The sequence below is a fragment of the Phaenicophaeus curvirostris genome, chromosome 4 (genome assembly GCF_032191515.1).
Source record: "Phaenicophaeus curvirostris isolate KB17595 chromosome 4, BPBGC_Pcur_1.0, whole genome shotgun sequence".
NCBI classification, from domain to species: domain Eukaryota; kingdom Metazoa; phylum Chordata; class Aves; order Cuculiformes; family Cuculidae; genus Phaenicophaeus; species Phaenicophaeus curvirostris.
The window spans coordinates 30,458,271-30,477,407 of NC_091395.1; positions in this window are offsets into that span (position 1 = coordinate 30,458,271).

The window sequence follows — 19,137 nt, forward strand, 5'->3', positions numbered from 1 at the left end:
TAAAATCCACAACCCCTGCAGGTCAGGTGTTATCTCATGCATTTGCCTGCTGGGGGTTATTGTAACACAGACTAGAATAACTACTCAGGGCTATGCTGAAGGATGCTGTTGATTCTTGAAATCTTGCCATGATATCTGAACTAGGTTTTTATTTCCTTTCATCAAAAAATACCTCTTTCCTTTATAAAAGCAAGGCAAGGCTAATCATTATTATTACATATTATTATGTAATGGAGTGATAAAACCCAGTGACACACAGAATGCAGCTGTCACAGATTCTCTCAGCCAGCCTATCAGCCCCATCTATTTCTTTACAACAGTTTTAATGACAGTGCTGTGCTCATGTCAGGGACATGAAGGGCTGTAGGAGGGGCAGAGCATCACGTAATTTGTCCCGTTGCCCAAGGCGACTGAATATGCACACTCCTTTGCAAGCTGCATTAAAAGACATTATTTTCATGGTCCTTGTCTTGCTTAATTATCACTTCAGCAAGATAATTTCATTTATTCACACCACCCCATGCACACCTACTCTTTATAAAGATCTCCCTTGGAGCAGGAAAGGTCAGCTATGGAAAAAGCAGAAACTAATGCTAAATAAAGGTTAGATTATTTGATTTGACTTCTATGTAAACAGCAATTGTGTTTTCATCTTTGTGATTTATTAATGAGGGAACTGACAGAAATATCTATATTTAGATTCCGTGAAAGATTTAATAATTATGAGTTCTTGAGACTTTTTCTTTGCTTGAATAAGCCTGATGCTTGACAGGAGAACTCCCTCTGGTTATAGAATGTCTCTCCTTGGCTTCATACTTTTTACATCCCCGCAAACAATGTATATATCCAGGGAGATGCAGAGTCAAGCAGGCTACCTGTTGAAGTCAGTAACCAAAATGTTGATCCAACCAAAGTGGTCAGCAATTTTTAAGGAGATGTAAGCTCTACGCTTGCTAGAAGAGGACATTAAAATTGCTTTGTCTCTGTTCTTTGCCATCTGATAAATGCAAATTTTTCCAATGGACTGAATTCCTCATTTGATTCCTTGGAGTGACTGCAGCTATTCCAGACCTAAACTGACATGGGTTAATATATGCTTATGGGGCTAGAAGGTAAAAATAGAAAGGAATTTTACTTGAAAGTCCAGGGAGACAACCTGGAAAAAATAAAGCTAATGTTTAGGTGCCAATTCTTTCAGGCCTTCTGTTACTTGTTTTTTATCTGATACGTCTCCACCTTCCAATCATTCAGGATGTGAAGCTGCAGAATTAAGAGTACCTCGCATCTTACTATGCCTGCTTAATGATATGATCCTTACACCAGCTGTCGTCATCACCTTACTTTTGGCCTATTGAACTGAAAAGTATGGAGCTCAGATTTTCCGTCTCTATTTCAAAATATCTGCAAGACAAAGCTTTTTGGTTAGAGGTCTTATAAAATAATAATGCAAACAAGATGAACAGCTAAAAGATTTGCAGAAATAGAGTGGATTAAAAGGAGGTTCAAGGCATAAGACTGCAGGAGTAAAGGAGTATCATTTCAGTTGCAATGGGCTGAATGCTGTTGATGAGTACCAAAAAGCCAGACAGTTTTCACAGCAGGTTTTTGCCTTTTCCTGTCCATTTGTATGCAACACATCACACATTTGAGCTCGTGGAGAAAGTGACCTTACACAAGGGAAAGCGAGAGTGAGCCCAACCACTGTGCTGCTCCAGGGCAGCCAATCCACAGCCAATGCCTAGTTGCTAAATTAAGCAACAGGCCGCAGTCTGAAGCAGACATGGACCCAAGGCTTCATAAATCAAATTTCCCTGCAGCAATAGAAGCTTACAGGGAAAAAGCAAACAGTGCTTTTGCAAACCCATTCATGCATTTCCAGACTAGGCCTTTTTTTTTTTTTTTTCCCCTGGCCATTTCTGAGGAGTTCAGAGCTATTTGTAAATAAATATTGCAACAGATTTTTAACACATGATAACAGAGCACTTATACTATTACTGAAATATTTACTGAAACTAAACAGTATTGTGTGTGCAAAACCCAAATTTCATTGGCAGGAAAACTGAAACAGAAGCAGTATAAATGTTGGATCGTAATTATCCCTAATTACAAAAGCTTTGAACTAAAAACTGAATCTTTCTACTTGCTGGGATTGACTTAGTACTTCATTACTCAGGTTTTGCACCAGTTACAGAGCTGCTTTGGAATTCAGCTGGAGTAGCACAGCAGTGAATAACGGGCACACTTTACAGATGTACTGTTTGTGGAATTGGAGTTTTAGAGCTTCTAAGGTTAACTTCTAGAGGACTGCCAACCAGGCATCACCTGAAGTTCCTCTCAAGGGAAGAATCTCAAAGCTTTCATTTTTGTGGGTAAAATTTGAATGTTATGTTCAAGCTATCACGTTGTCCTGCAGGGATGCTAGACCCACTTGAAATTCTCAGCTGGAAAAGCTTTTGCTGTCCTTTCAGTGACAATCCAAAGAAAAGCAGGCAGAGCCCTGAAGCCATCTGCCTGACTTCCACTGTAGGAAATTTCACTTTGCCTGTTCAGCTGCTCAGTGACGTATTGCCACATTTTCTATGTGGCAACAGAGAATGAAGTTTTGTTGGTAAAGCCTTGTGCAAATGTGCAGATATGGAAAAAGGAACAATGAGTGCCTAATGAGTTTAAAGTCTCTATGACAAGTTCTTCTCTTGTATGGGACCACTCAGCCTTTTCAATATAACCTGTTTTTCTAGGGCCACTGGGTTTTATATGTTCCCAAGTACCTTGCTTCAATAGTAACCACTATGCGTAAGACCCATGAAAGTATTTCTTTAATCTTTCCAACTTTGAAAAAGCTACCTTTCCTTTTGAATTGTACCCTGGAATATGATGTCTTGTTGTAAGAAAACATTTATTTCTAGAAACTGAAAGGCCCACTTCTTGTTTCTGAAGCAGAACTGAGAAACAATTGGTTTTCATATCAGTGTTGAAAAGAGAAGTGGCAGAGAAGCACTAGGACCTAATCTGTGACTTAGGTACAGTTCCACAAGAGCCTAGGACAAGTCTATGATCTGGAGATTTTACTCTTCTTTCCCATTTCAGGGGGTGGGGGGTCCCTATGCACTTGTGGTAAGATAGTTTGGAGAGTTGGTATAGATAAAATTAATAACTTGAGGAGTGATAGGTGTTGCCTGCTTCAGCTCACAATGAAGGCAAGAGAGTATTTATGTTGGTCTGGGGGGAGGCAGGAGTGTGCAACTGGGAGGGGAGGTGGCAAGCAGGATTGCGTCTAGTGTGAAGTGCCCGGAAATTCACACTCCTGCACACCCTTCTGGCAACCCCCAAGCAAAGACTGTGTCTGTGCCCCCTCTGACGATTGATGAATCCACATGTTACATAGCAAGCTCCATGGAATTTCGTAAATTCATGTATACTTCACAATGGGATGATTGTAGCCAAAGTTCTTTTGAGCATGGACCTGGAACATCCTACCTGGCAGCCAACCACGCCCAGGAACTGCTTGGGAGAGTGTTAGCTGCACTGATAAAATCATGAAACATAGATGAAGGCACAATGTTCCAGTCCAGCAGGTTACATGAAAGTGCCCCTTGAATTCCACATGAGCTTCAACTTTGCTAGATCAACATTAGTTCTCCAGGAAAAAAAAACATAGTTCAGCTACATGCCCTGTACTGTATGAGCCCTCTGGGTTGCATGAGGATCAGAAAATCCATATAAAGGGAGAAAATTGTCTTAGGTAACTGACTTTTTTTCCCTGTTGAATTCCCTCAGCCAAAATGGCTGTTCTTGCTCCTGCAGGAAAAAGTCCTGGGGGAGATTGAGCTAAGTTTGAGCTCAGTGGCTGTAGAAAGCAAGAATATTGCTATCCTCTGTGGAAACATGATTAAAACGAGTCAGTAAACAGCACATGCAGTGCAAGACAAAAAATCCACACGCTGCTGACCTCTATGGAAAAATGACATGTTGATTACTCTACAAACACACTGCATTTCTTTTGTATAAGAGACTTGAAATTAACTCATTTGTTTCCACTCAATTCTCCATTCTCTTTAACTTTTGAAGAGTCAGTAAGTCAAAGATGGCACATCGAGACTTAGCACACGCAAGAGAATATCTGACAGAACTGCCCAGGTAAATATTTCCACCTTACTCACCCTCATGCAGATATGATGTTTTCTTAACCAAAAAAATCTGTAATCCCCAACATAAGAAGGACGTGGAACTGCTGGAAGGGGTCAGAGGAGGGACGCAAAGATGATCACAGCGTTGGAGCACCTCTGCTATGACTGCAGGTTGAGAGAGTTGGGGTTGTTCAGCCTGGAGAAAAGAAGACTCTAAGGAGACCTTACAGTGGCCTGAAGGGGGCTACAAGATAGCTGGGGAGGGACATTTTACAAGGGCCTGGAATGACAGGACAAGAAGGAATGGCTTGAAATTGGAAGGGTGAAGATTTAGATTAGACATAAGGAGGAATTTCTTCAGTACCAAGGTACTGAGGCACTGGCACAGGTTGCCCAGAGAAGTTTTGGATGCCCCTTCCCTGGAAGTGTTCAAGGCCAGGTTGGATGGGGCCTTGAGCAGCCTGGTCTCGTGGGAGATGTCCCTGCCCATGGTAGGGAAGTTGGAACTGGATGATCTTTATGGCCCCTTCCAACCCAAACCATTCAACGATTACTAATGATTGTTTTGTTTTTCAGAGGGTGATGTGCTAAGGTTTTTAAGTAGTTTTTTTAGTCTCAGTTTGTAGTGTTAAAGGTGCCGAATTCTTTGCAGTCACTTTGACTGAACTTAGGTCATCTGTGCCATTTTCTTTAAAAACCCAGTTACAGCGTGACTTAAGGCACTGCTTGAGTATAGCCCCAGGACCTGCTCCTGACCCTGCCTTAACCCAGCAGAAAACCAGATCCAAATGTTATAAATCAGAAACAAGCAGAACAACATCCTCAGAACTGACGTATACGAATTAGAATGGCTGCAAAACCGGGTGTCTGGGTCACTCTGGGTTGCAGACCTGCCTCAGTACCCTGCAACAGGATTAGTATTTTCACATCTCTGCACAAGATGCAGTGGTGCACCCAGACCTAGAAGGGCAGGAATATTTGGTCCACCCGGAAAACACCTGCTGCCTGTGAGAGGCATGACCAAACAGGGAGAAGGCACCTAGTCTCCTAGTTGTGGAGAGCAAAATACTGTTTATGGGGGCTATGAACATCCTGAGGGAGAAGCCCCCCAATCTGAGGGAAAAAACAAGTCTTTATGAGGGAGGCTGGCCTTGCTTAGGAAGCCCAGCTGGGTTGTACTGACTTGACCCAGTTGCACGTACACAAGGGTAAAGGGTACATACGTCAAGACCCTTCTTATCCCAGTGACCCTAAAGTCCTCATCAGCACTGTGGTGCCCCTTAATGAAGGTCATTCAGCAGCACAGGACAAATGGGCAAGCACACACAGCGCAAATTCCCCTGTGCCCTGCTACTGCAGTGGCTCGTATCTGTGATGTGGAGGGGACTGCCCCTGGATATGGTGTGATTAATCCATGCAGTTATGCAATACAAATGAACACAGGGGAGAATACTGCTTTCATTTTTATAGCCTCTTCTCATCCATCCTGGTAAATATCTTTTTTTCTTCAGTTCACTTTTCTCTTAACATAAGTAAATTATACTAAAAACCTCTGACTGTGCTCAGGGACCCGAGTCCCTTCTTAGCAATGACACAGATCACAGAAGCATTGACAACCATTAAGCCAGAGTGAGAGCACAATGGCATCAAGCTTTAGTTGCAGTTCTTAAAAAAAAAAAGCCTTAAACTCTTTGATGGATTCTTTAATGCTATTGAGATATTACTTTTCCTTATATTCCACCACATTTCAAGAGCCGTTCAGTACATTGGTGATATCCAATTTATTCTTCTAGTTGTGAGTGATATCCTCTCTTAGCAGTGTAAATTGCACCCATTGCCCTTGGTGGAGTTCTCAACAACTCTCCTGCTGCCTGTTAAAGCAGTTTCATAAATAGACACACTTCATTAATATACACTTTCTAGAAGACTAATTGAATTTTTCCAACATATCCCTCAGCAGCCATTGAATTACTTAGCTAGCGGTGGATGTGCACAAGCTTACTGTCAGCGATGCTGAAGAGTCACTAGTGGCTAAGGGAAAGTACAGGATGTTCTCTGCTTGTGTGTTGCTTGAGATGCTTCAGAAGGCCTTGCTACTGAGAAAGCAGGCAAAGTAGAAGTCCTTGTCAGCATCATCTTTCTGTGACAATGATGCTTGCTTGTAGGTCACAAGGCTTGTCAAAATCATCTGATCAGTGTACATTGAGATAAAGTTATACTAGGCTGAGAAAGGAAGGAATAGCAATGGACTCTAAGTTCAAAACCAGATATGGCATCCTGGGAGGAAGATCTTCTGCAAAAGGCATAGATTGAACTGTGACCTTAACAACCAAAGACTTCCTCAGAAGAATTCTGCAATGATGATAAATTCAGTATCTGCTTCACACACAGGTAACTGGCATAAGTAGAAGTAAATGCAGAGAATCAATGTAGGAGGAGAAAAAAAGATCCAGGAAAGAGTGAGAAAAACCTCAGCACTCAAGACAGGAACCAAATTCAAAGAAAAGCAAGATAGTCACTCTTCCTACATTAAAACTAGCACAGACAAATGCATATCTATGTCTGACAGGAACAAATTAAGAAGTTCATGCAACAGACTTGTTATGACTAACAGAAAAGAGTCACATTTCACAAGGGCTCTTAGCATGATCCAGCATGAAGTTCCAACAAATGTTCGCAAGGAATTCATAAATGGACTTGTGACTTTTCCTTGTGCAAATAATGCAGGAATTAACTTCTTTATTTTTTCACCTCCCCATCTGTCTGTTCCATTCCTGTGCTGCAGGTTACTATGTGCAAGATGAAGTCAATACAGAGAAATGTCACCATGAACACTTGAGGCTTCAGAGTGTTACACAATAAAGATGGCTTTAAGCATTGCATACTTACCTCCCTCAGACCTGGGGATGGCAATTCCTGTTGTAAAGGACAGGTTGGAGGAATAAGTTAACGTTCAGTCTCTCAATGATGACTCACTTAGAAAATCTCCCAGCAGCCTGCCATTTATTCTAGGGCAAAGAACTCAGTTTGCTCAAAAAAAGGAAAGAATTGAATCAGATGAACAAATACAGGAGTAGATTTTCTCCACGTGTGACTAGTACATACTGGTATTCAGCTAAGATCAACAGATTTTTTCCTCCTGACTGTGTGTATTCTTTCTATGTATATGCATAATAGGTGATTATAATGTGTACAGGGAGATAATCCTACTGCCGTTAGTATAAATATTCACCTTAGTGGAAATTAATGCTGTTAAGACTTCCTGAAAAAGACTTACCAAGGCTGTCTCAAATAATTACTAAATTTACTGTTTATCTTTGTCTGTGTTAAAGGTTCAAAAGTAGTTACATAAGGCAGAGTTTCTTCCAGAAAACCTGCAAAGCATGAGGCTTTACTACTGACTGTATTGTTGAAATGGCTGTATGCTACCTGTTACAGGCTGCTTCCTGTGTGCCTGTTAGTCCAATCCAGGCTTGTCACAACCAGATTTCCTGTGCTGAAGAGGACTCATAGGCTGCTTTTCCAATGAGCAATGTGACTCCTTCCAAAGAAGAGCAGGAATAATGTGAAGTAACCACATACTCTTAGATAACTGGGGACATCCCAGCATAAAAATTCTGCGGTCACTCCTGAGACAGGGTATTAAAATCTCCTGGGAGCAGTGTACGTCTGCATATAAATGCAAACTAAAAGGAATTAGAGTAAAACTGTAATGACTACAGCTGCAAATAACACTTACCAAATACAAACCTATAGTTCAATTACACTGAAAATATTATCTAAGCAAAGAATTCACTACCTTAAAAGATTCTGGTTTTAATGTTAAACCATTCTCTAGTAAATTTACATGGCCAGAAGCCTCTCAAATATCATGATATTCTGTGGAGAATATGCATTGCATGGTAGTTGTGTCAAAGTCAGGTGAACAATAACAGAGTCCAATCCATCCTCTGCAATCTGGCAGTTAATATACTGTAGATTTATGGAGATTACTTTAGTTTTACCTACATCTCTCACATACAAAAGATTGCCTCACAGCTGAGGTTTTCTATAGGAGTCCCTTAACTACAAGAATGTTTCCCAGAGAGCAATGCAGTAAATCCTTTAGCTGGAAACTGAATAGGTGATAAGAATGTCAAGTCATATTTATGGTTTTTTTCCCCCTGTAATGAGTAAAAGTGATTTGTACTTAGGCAAAGTGTTGATATAAAGATACCCCTATAAATTTAAAATGTTTGTTATCCCAGTGACATAAAAATACACCATTTTGCTGGAAGTAAGAAACATGTTTTCTCTGTGTATTCCAAAAAGGCAACACCAAGAGAAAGTCAAAATTTACAGTTGTTTCGAAAACTCACAAGTATTTTTTTCTTGCTGGGCTTCCATGAAGCACAACATTCCGTCTGGTTCCTGTCATTACCTTGTTCCTCTGTACCTCACAGGTCTCGATACCCCACAAAAGATGGGGCAGTTTCATGACTATTTGAAGTTGCACGCATCTGCTTTATCTCTTGGAGATTTCTGCAGCAACCAGGGGCCACTGCAGCTGGCAATACTACTCTATGACTCCCCGGAATGCCCACTTAACCTAGAGGTTTCAGCTTCAGCCCACTATGACAGCTTTATGACTGCTGAGGATTGTCGTGTATCACCAGATCATTTAGATCAGCTTTTAGGCTTTCTCTGTCACTAAAGGCAGATTCTTGTCCATTATAAATTGCTAGGGGTTCATTGATTTCAGTTTACTAATAATGACTGCTTCTTACAGTATTACCAGTTGGCCTCACTTTGATCAAGACATCAGCTCAGAGCACGCTGGCAGGCAAATTGAGTATAATTCTCTCAATTAAATCCAACATGGTTATATCTGGGGGACTAAGCACTTAAAAAAAATGAGGAGGTGTGGCTCCTTTGAAGCAGCCAGTCACACAGCCTTAGGAGTTACGCATGTTAAATCATAGCCTAAAAGGTTATGTGTGTGTGTGTATATACATATATATATATATTTATATACACACACATATCCTGTGTGTATAACCACAGAAAACATTGACCATAACAGCTGAGAGCTTTGCAATTTTTCATCTATGATGTGGAAGCAGTAGAGGAAAGAGGAAGTTTATTTGCCTTATTCTCTCACTACTTTGGCATCCTATTCAGTGACGACATCTAGGGTGTCACACCAGCTGAACCTGATAAGGAGCAGGAAGGCAGGACTAGTTCCAGGCCTCCAATTTTGGAGTCATCCCATCAGGATGCCAAAAGGGCAGAGAAAAAGCAGCAGCTGACTCATAAGCATTTAGCAGAAGTAGGGAAAGGACGGGAGGGTGAAAGGTGCCATCATATGGGCTCTCAGGTCATTCCCAATGTGACTATAGGAAAATGTGATCTGGTGGAGACTTACAAGGGCAAGACCTGTTCATGTGTTTAATAGTGGGTTTAGAGTAGAGAGAGGATTTTTCTGCCATCTTAGAGGTAGGAGACTGGGAGGAATTGGCAACTGGGTTAGGGGAAAGCCACTGGGCTGCCTAGAAAGTTTTGACAGCTGTAAAACAGTTTTGTGCTATTTGACAAGGGAATATGATGTCAATATGAATCCCTTGATACTTGGAGCCTAATTCTTCAGAGTACAGCAGAAAAGATCTTGCCATGCTTGTTCTGCTGCCTGGGCAGGCAAATGAATTACTTCCCTTTGCAAAGCGCCAGGGCATAAGACTGCCAACAAGGCTGTTGTTTACGAATCTCACAAAGATTTTCTCAGTATACAAAACCAAACCATGCCACTCTTGTAGGACTCTGCCTTTACCATTTCTGTTTCCTGGGAAACAGTAGAAACTAGTTCTTTATGACCATTTTCAGAGAAAGCTGTATAAAGAAGCTTCACAGGTGCAGAGATCAGTCAGTCTTTCACAGGGAGAATGGGGAAAACCAAGTTCCTGTGGTGGGACAGAGATGCATGAGACTGACTGGCTTCTCCTATGTCTGTCAAAGCCCAAGAGAATCTGTCAAATCCTCCTACTCATTAAAAAAATTGATACCATTTTGTATATGAAGCAGGTTTCAGGTAGCTTCTACTCCCAAATATCAGACCTGCAGGTTTTATAAACAGTTGACCGATAATATGGCTACCACTGATTTTTCTGCCTCTTGCTGTTTCAAACAATACCAGCTCTGAAAAGGCAAACCTAGACTGAGTCCCCTCTGTCACGTCTGATGATCATAGTACTCGGGTATGTCCTACTCTACTAAAAGCCTGGCAAAGAAGAAAAAAATTTTGGAAACCCCAGTAGCCCTGTTTTACAGAGACCTATCTCCTTTGCTCCCAATAGCTCCCAGTTCTATCATTCTTGAGCATCTGCCCTGTGCTTATGGATTTCTTTTTGCAGCTGTCCTGTAACGTAAAGAGAACTAAAGTCCTAAAGGTTTGACTAAGTCATGAAGGAGGGCTCTGCTCCTGCTTAAAAGGATATAAAATAATGTCAGAATCCAGTGCCCCAAGCACTGGACAATTTCTATCTTTCTCATATTTGTAAAAAAAAAAAAAATTCTTTCCCAAAGCACTTGATCCTAGGAAAGGTTCGTACCCAAATGCACGAGAGATTCAGAGTTCTCCAAAATATTCACATTTCTATACCGATTGGGAATGTTCTGGTGACTAATTAGTAGACTGTAGTGATGCCTTCAGCTTCTCAGATAGCCATCTAGGTAATTTGTTTCTATTTTACAGTTTTGGGCAGTTTGGGGGTTTTGGCGGGGGCAGGGGGTGGTGAGGGGATAGTTTTGGTTTGGTTTTGCTCTTAATGTGATGGGGGTTCAGGGTTGTTGATGTTGTCAGGAAGTGCTGTTTAATTCCCTTGGCTGCACACATAATTTTGATCTTAACACTCTTTAGCTACATGTAGTACTACTAAGTATTCAAGTATGAAGAATGGTAATTAAGAATTTTAAAAGAGTAAATGAAAGGCATATCCAGGCTTGTTGTGTATTCTAGACCATGTATTCTGTAAAACATCATCTCTTTCTGGAATTTTGGGAGCTTTCACCACTATTAGTACCTAAGCATAATTGCAAGAATCTTTCCTGACTGATCTCTTCAAAATTTCCTGGGATCAATATAACAAAATCCACACATGGTAGGTTTTTTGATCAGGTACACCATAAGAATTAATATTTGTTACTGTTACACCATGGGTGAAAAAACTGAAGTCATTTGGTTAGATATTGTCCCTGACTTTATTTCATGGAGCCAATGGCGAAATGTTCTTTCTTCTTGTACTCTTACCCAAAATATTCTTGAAATGCTCAACTGACCTTCAGCAAGAAAATTGTCTTACCTCTGCTATCTGAAGGAGACAGATTTTCTGATTCTTCCAACAGATATATCTGGCAAGCTATGCTGTAAAGTGCATTTGCATTCACAGCCAGGTAAGAAGATTAATATGTGTGGAGAAAAGCTTCAATGCTGTCTTTAAAAGAAGAGATTAGAACATCTTCCCTAGTATATGCCTCATATTCTACCAGTTCCAGATGGAAAGGACAGAAGAAGTTATGGGGTTCAGGCAGGCAAATGATGGGTTGGGAGAGAATTGGCAGAGAAAAAGTTACTCAATTTGGCCTATGGAAGTGGGATGTTTTGTAATGTAGACGTGGAATAAAAGGGAAAGGCTCCTCTGAGCATTTCCTTTTGACTTGTCTTGAATATTTTGACACACCTTGAATATTGGAGAGAATATTGCTTTCTCATTTTTTGTTGTTCCTCCAATCTTGTCACAGCAGTATTTAAGCTCAACATTCGTGGAAAGGAAAAATTCCACAGCACATGTCAAATGTCGCAGCTACATTTCACTTAGTCACGGTACTAGGAAGTGTAGGAAGGCAGAGTGTTGAATTGCACTTTAGCTTTCCAAATTGATCCAAATGCACAATCATTCATTCATTCACTCATTCCTAATGCTACATATCCAACACATTCGTAGACAACAAAGATTGCACGTCCTGAAATAACACTGAGCATGAGGTATCCTTAGCTCTGCGTGGCAAGAAGACTAGCAAGTGTGGTCAAAGCCAAGAACGTGTGGTAGTAAATACTTGTAATGTATACCTGTAAATTTATCTTCTGGACAGTGAATTCTAGAGAAATATACTGAGAAGAAGAAACAACAAGTATTGGTGGTTTTTAAAATAACAGCCTTCTAGAGCTGAGTTAAACTCACAGATCATCAGTTCAGAATGCTGCTACTTAATCAAAGCTCCTGTCATAAAGCAATGTGACATTAAATTTCCATTAGATGTAGATGCAAAAAGTACCTTTTTGTTCCATGCTGAACACCAGTTAAATATGTTATCACTAGGCAAGATAACATAAAATTATTAGAATTACTTTCAGCTATCCTCCCTGTCCCTTTTTCTTTGTTAACAAGACTCTGAAGATTTTTTAGCTCAAAACCAAGATGAAACTCTTCTGAAATTGTTAGAAAGGATATTGACTTTAAAAGAACAATAAAACACTTTTTCATCTGCTATCTGTGACTTATATAATTCTTTTTCATTGTCCACTGAAACCAGTAAGAAATCACCTAGAAATTTCAGTGTTAGTTCTGTTGAATTCAAAGACAATTTTTGTTACCTATGCATTTCCATAGGAATTACAAGAAAATGTCTTCTTGCTTTGCAGCCACGAGACATATATCTTCCAAATCTACATGTAAATAACTGAGCTTTGACTAGCTCATGTTCTGGGGGTGTGTACCAGACTCCAGAGGAAAAAACATCTTTAAAGAAGAACATGCAGGCAAAATACCTTATGGTAACCATGCTGATACACCTAAAGAAATTCACTAACAGCCAAAATGGACATGTTTTTTGATTGAACTTGCATGGAAAACGGTGATGGTCTGTTCTGCATAAAGTTCATCTCAACATATTTTCCATAGGCTTGCAGTTCATGAAAATGCTGAAATCATATAGAATGTGCCCTCCGCATATCCCAAGTGTATCAGTTCAGTCCTGGCTTGAATGAATCATGTCTTAGGTGTTAGTGACAGGGTTTGGATGGTCCCTGTAGCAAGGAAGGACTTCAAAAGGGGCAGTAACCAAGGAACAGTGGAAAATCGGCCTAGCTATAAGAGTTACTAGGACAGAGCAGGAGGGAGAAACTCCAAAGCAAGCCTTGTCCATTCAAGTGAAACTAAACCAGTGTGAGTTCCACGGTGAACCCTGTTCTGCAGGAGCACACTGGGAAAGTAGAGAGTGGCCATTTGGCCAGCCTCTAAACAGGGCTGGCTGAGTCTGCAGATAACAACGTCCAGTGTGAATGGACTGAGATGTTTATATCATGCTTACAAAATACAAAAAGCTTAAACAGAAAATAATCCTGAGAAACAGAAGACTTGGCCTGACCTACTTTAAACTAAGAAACTGTAAAATCAGTTGATTACATCAGGTGGAGACAGTTACTCCTGCAGTAAGAAAAAGAGAAAAAAATAAGCAAAACAAGCTTTTTGAAAAGATAGAGCTCACCTTCTAGAAACAGCTACACTCAGCACATTTATTCAGATAAATAGAGCTGTTACTACCTGTTTCTGACACCAGCAATGTTAGTAGACCTGTGGCTGGGCACAACATGTAATAGATGCAGGGAAAGGCGAAAAACCTGGAAAAATTTTGATTCTTTATTTAGATAAAACAACGTAATAGATAGATGACTGACAGGTAGATTATGATGACAGATACAACAACATGAAGAATGTCCAAGAGAAAGTAAATAAGATTTTTTAATATAGAGTTCAAGAATAATGGGTGCACTGGCAAATTTAAAGGTGATAACCAGCAATGTTACTTCAAAAGGCACAGTTGCATCATGGATACTTAAGACCATAAGCCAGGAGGATTCTGGTGCAAATTGGCAAGTATATGCAAGAAAGAGAAAAACTTGATTTTTTTATTTTATCAGCTCCCTGGAAGGAATGTAAGGCTTTCTGTTTCAATGCAGTACTGATATGTTTAGAGATCATATTAACAGGTGATTTAATTCCAGATTTTTTCCTTTTTGGGCATTTGGTTCTAGACTGACCTAGGGTATACATAGTTATTCTTGAGTTTATTATATTCTTTATGTTTAATCAAGAGCTTCTGCTTCTCTTTAGTACTTTTCATTTCCACTCTTTACTGTTCATGGTACTTATACTCCATCATTTATCTACTCGCCTTACAAGTACCTATTACATCTGCTTTTCATCTTGCCTGTTGTATGAATCAGCATAAAAATCTATATTCTAGGGAAGGCAACTGTGAGCTGTGAACAGCCATGGTAGTTGTTGAGGGAATGATTCTTTTGGTAGCATGAGGGGAAGTTGCCACCTTGTGCAAAAAAATGTGAAAGTATGAAAATAGTTGCCGTAGCCCTGCCAAGGGATTTTCCCCTCTGGAATAACAGTTTACACAGCCAAGAAAGTAGGCAGAATTAGGCCCACATACAGAACAAAGAGTTTCTTAAACTTAGTGCAAACGCACAAGCTGTAGAGTGGTCCCATATGACAGACCTGAATTGGGAGAGTATTTAATTTACATTTAACAACCACTCATTAAAAGTATCCCTGGCTCATTTTCTTTTTTCATGAAATTCAGAAAATGTTAAAGGCTTTTGATATATGCTGTCAATACAATTTAAGTAGAGACAGGGCTTGAATCTGGAGACCCCATGTGTCTGAAACCACATTAGCTTAATTTATTGTTCACAGTAGGCAGTGGTTGTCTGAGCAGATAGGTTTTCCAGTCATTTATTTGACATCATTACAGTTGAATATGCACCAGAATACCATGTGGTGAGTACGTAATAAATCAGCTCATTATGCCTATAATCATTATGATTATGTGTTGTTCCAGATCTCGGTTTTGTTGACATAGAAGGAGGTAAACAGTATAAATTACTGACTCATCAAATGGTTTGTTTTAATTTGTTGAGAAGGGAGAAGGTTATTTTTTGTGGTCTGTTTTACATTTAGAATTGCAATAATGCATATATCGAATATGTGTTAAATGGAAGTATAAGAATGTGAAATTAATCACACTAAAATGTGCTTTCACACTAAGAGTGAAAACCTAAGTGTCATAACACATTGACCAAAGGTTCCCATTATACCAAAGGAATCACAAAATCACAGACTTCTAGAGACTGGAAGGGACCTCTGGAAGTTCTCTGGTCCAACCTCCCCTGCTCAAGCAGGGCCACCTAAGGCAGGCTGCCCAGGACCACATCCAGATGGCTTTGGAATATCTGCAAGGATGGAGACTCCACAGTCTCTCTGGGCAACTATGCCAGTGCCTGGTCTCCCTCACAGCAAAGCTGCCTTCCAGATGGCCAGCCCCAGCCTGTACCAGTGCCTGGGGTTATTCCTCCCAGGCACAGAGTTTTGCACATCCCCTTGCTAAAATGCTTCAGGTTCATGTCAGCCCATTTCTCCATCTCATCCAGGTCCCTCTGGATAGCTCCACAGCCCTGGTGTATCAGCCATTCCTACCAGACCTGTGTCACCAGCAAAGTTGCTGAGGGTGCACTCTGCACTATCACCCAGATCATGAATGAGAATGTTAAACAGTATTAACCCAGTATTCACCCCTGGGGTACACCACTAGTGACTAGCCAATACCTAAACTTCCTGCCATTGATCATCAACCTCTTGACGTGGCTGTTAAGCCACTATTCAATGCAACTCACTGTCTGCTCATCCAACTCATACTTCATTGGCTTTTCTATGAGGATCTTAGTGGAGTCAGCCTCAAAAGCCTTCCTGAACTTCTAGGTAGACAATAATCACTGTTCTCTCCTCATGTACCAAGCCATTATTGTTAATACACCATTTTTATGGTAATAAACTTTTGTTTATTAAGTTGGTCAAGCACAACTTCCTCTTGGTGAAGCCATGATGGCCACTCCTGATGACTTTCTGACCCTTCATGCACCTGAAAACAGTTTCCAGGATTAGCTGCTTCATCACCTCCCAAAGACTGAGCTGAGGCTTCCTGGTCTTGGCCCTTCTTCCTCTCCTTCTTGAAGACAGGAGTGACACTCGTTCTCCTCTAGTCTTCAGGTTCTTCTTCCAGTTGCCATGAGCATTTGAAGATAACTGAGAGTGGCCTTGCTGTGACATCAGCTAGCTCCCCTAGCAGTAGTGGTTCATTCCATTACGGCCCACAGACCTGTGTATGTTAAGTCTGCCTAAGTATTCTCTAACCTTATCCTCACCCATCAGTGTTACGTTTTCCCTGCTCTAGTATTGCCCTGGTCTCTGGGAACTGGGATTTCTGAAGGACAATTTTGTTGTTAGTAAAGACTGAGATGAATAAGGCATTCTTGCAGCCTTTTCCGTGCCCTGTGTAATCAGGTCCCTCATCTCATTCAGCAATAGGCCCACATTTTCCCTAGTCTCCTTTTTGTTATCTATGCACCTGAGAAGCTCTTCTTGCTGTCTTTGACATTTCTAGCCAGATTCAACTCCGGCTGGGCTTTAGCTTTCTTAACGTCTCCCTGGATGCTCTTACAATGTATCTGTATTCCTCTCAGGTTACTTGGTCTCGCTTCCTCCCTCTGAATGCTTCCTATTTGTGTCTGTTTGGCCGGGAGCTACTTGTTCATCCATGCAGGCCTACTGGCACTTTGCCTAATCCCCTCATTTTTGGGATGGACTGCTCTCAAGTCTGAAGGAGGTGCTGCCTGAATATTAACCATTTTTCTTGGGCCCTTCTTCCTTCCAGGCTTTACTCTACCACCTAGACCACTGAAGATGCCAAACTCTGCTCTCCTGAAGTCTAGGGCTGTAAGCTTGCTTTTTACCCTCCTCCCTTCAGAATTCCAAATTCCAACATCTCATTGTCACTACAGCCAGGGCTGCCTTTCACCTTCACATTCTCAGTAAGCCTCTCTTTGTTGGTGAGTATGAGGTCCAACAAGCACTTCTCCTTGTTGGCTCCTCTCTCATTTGGGTGAAGAAGTTGATGCACTCCAAGAACCTCCAGGATTACCTATGCCCTGCTGTGTTGTCCCTCCTGTATACATTAACGTGGTCAAAGTTCCCCATGAAGACCTTTACGGCACAGTCAGAAGCAAAAACTATCAAGAGGTTCATGGTAAGGCCAAAGATGTTTTCAGAGCGCTTTATGATTCTATGATTCTGTAATTACATATTTTCAGCTGAAATTTGACATAGCTGCTTGAGGTACACCAATTAGCATATGGATTCATAGCATTTTAGAAGCACCATGAAACAGGAAACCAGCTCAAATACCTAGTTCACTCACAATAACATATGATTTGTTCCATGCAATTTTCTTTATATGCCTTTTGTTTTTAAAAATACCATAATATTTAAGGGAAACATTCTTAAAGGAAATATAACCCATAGGACCTATTCTTTCTAGCCATAAACAATGTTATTAGTCCCAGTCTAATGATCCAGGACTGTTATTACTGTGGCTGAACAGTGCATCCATTTGTGAGATGCCCAGTACAGGCCTTTAGGTATGTGAGAGGTAAAGGAAGAGGGAGATGCTGTGTAACATGTGGTATGAATACGTGCTCTGATCTGCTGGTTGTACGGGAAGTACACAATCACAAAACACACGCATCATGTCACTTTGTATATGGTTTTCTTCTTCAATACGTTCATTTCTAATGATACTAATGGCACAGCTGCTGACTGCAGGCATCATACCAGCAGACTCATACCTTTTTTGTCTCAGTACCCAGTCCAAAATGAATGTGAATGTGTTTATCTACTCATTCACTTTTTTTTTTTTTTGCATTAATGAGGAGCAAAGGTGTATGTGCCTTCACAAAACTATAAATGTTAAATGATTGCATTCACAAGTTTGCTCTTCATTGCTCTCTTCAGCTTAATATTCAGCTAGAGTTTTGTCTGGGAAAAGTTTTGCTTTTAATTACTTTTTGAATTATTCATAACTCCTTTTGCTAAAGAAGATGTGAAAGACGTTGCATTAAAAAAAAGGCTTCTCCAGAATTTAAATTTGGTATCCATTTCATCAAAACTGTAAATATATTGAGAAATAAGGTAGAAGCAGTGCAATAAACAACAAGCCTAATCCACACCAATGTAAACCTCTGTATCCCTACTGAAGTAAAAGAAACTGCAACAGTTTAGGCCAACTACACCTCTTCTCAACAAGTTGTACCATTTCTCAATTTAAAAAGTCATCAGCTCTATGTTTTCAGTTACAGTAAAGAACTTTCTTTTAGCCAGATGGTGAAATACTTTAAATATGAGGTCTTAATACATTCTAAAAGAGTCTTCAAAGGCGCCGTGGAAGTGAGGTTGTAATTTCTGATGATTAATTGTATTCTGGCAGCTCTGAGAAAACCCGGGCTCCTGCTGTCCTGAGCTCTGCCCTAATACATTTCAAAAGATAATCCCTCTACAGTTAAATTCATGCTTTCACCCTGGTCAATACTAGCAAGTTTAAAAGGTTTAATTCTTTATTATTCTTGTTATTATTGAGATCTATGCACACATTTAATTTTAAGCGCAGTCTGTTGACTTTAGAAAGCGCTAAGTGCAGTGCTTAAAGCTAAGCAACTATCTGTGCTGGCCTCAGTGTATATAAATATCAGTATTGGATAATGTACCAAATGAAACTGTTCCATGGTAGGCTGTGGTTCAGGGAAGAGAAAAGGATGTAGGGAAAAAACCATGTACATAAGAAGAATTCATAAATGAAGTGGCCATGCCCTGAGGACATGTGTGCACTTCATTACCTTAACCAATTCCTACAATGATCTGAGTCTCTCTGATGCCTCTTCTCAGCTTTCCTACGTCATTATTGCATTTGGAAGCAAAAGCATCCATACCTTACCAGGCATGGAGAAGAGATTATTAGTTGTAATTCAGTCATATTACTGCATTTCTTCCTCTTGGATTTCCTTGTCCATCAGATGATAAGTAGGACCAGTATTCAGCCAAGCCATGACTGCTGAGAGCAGCATGGGTATTCTCAATAC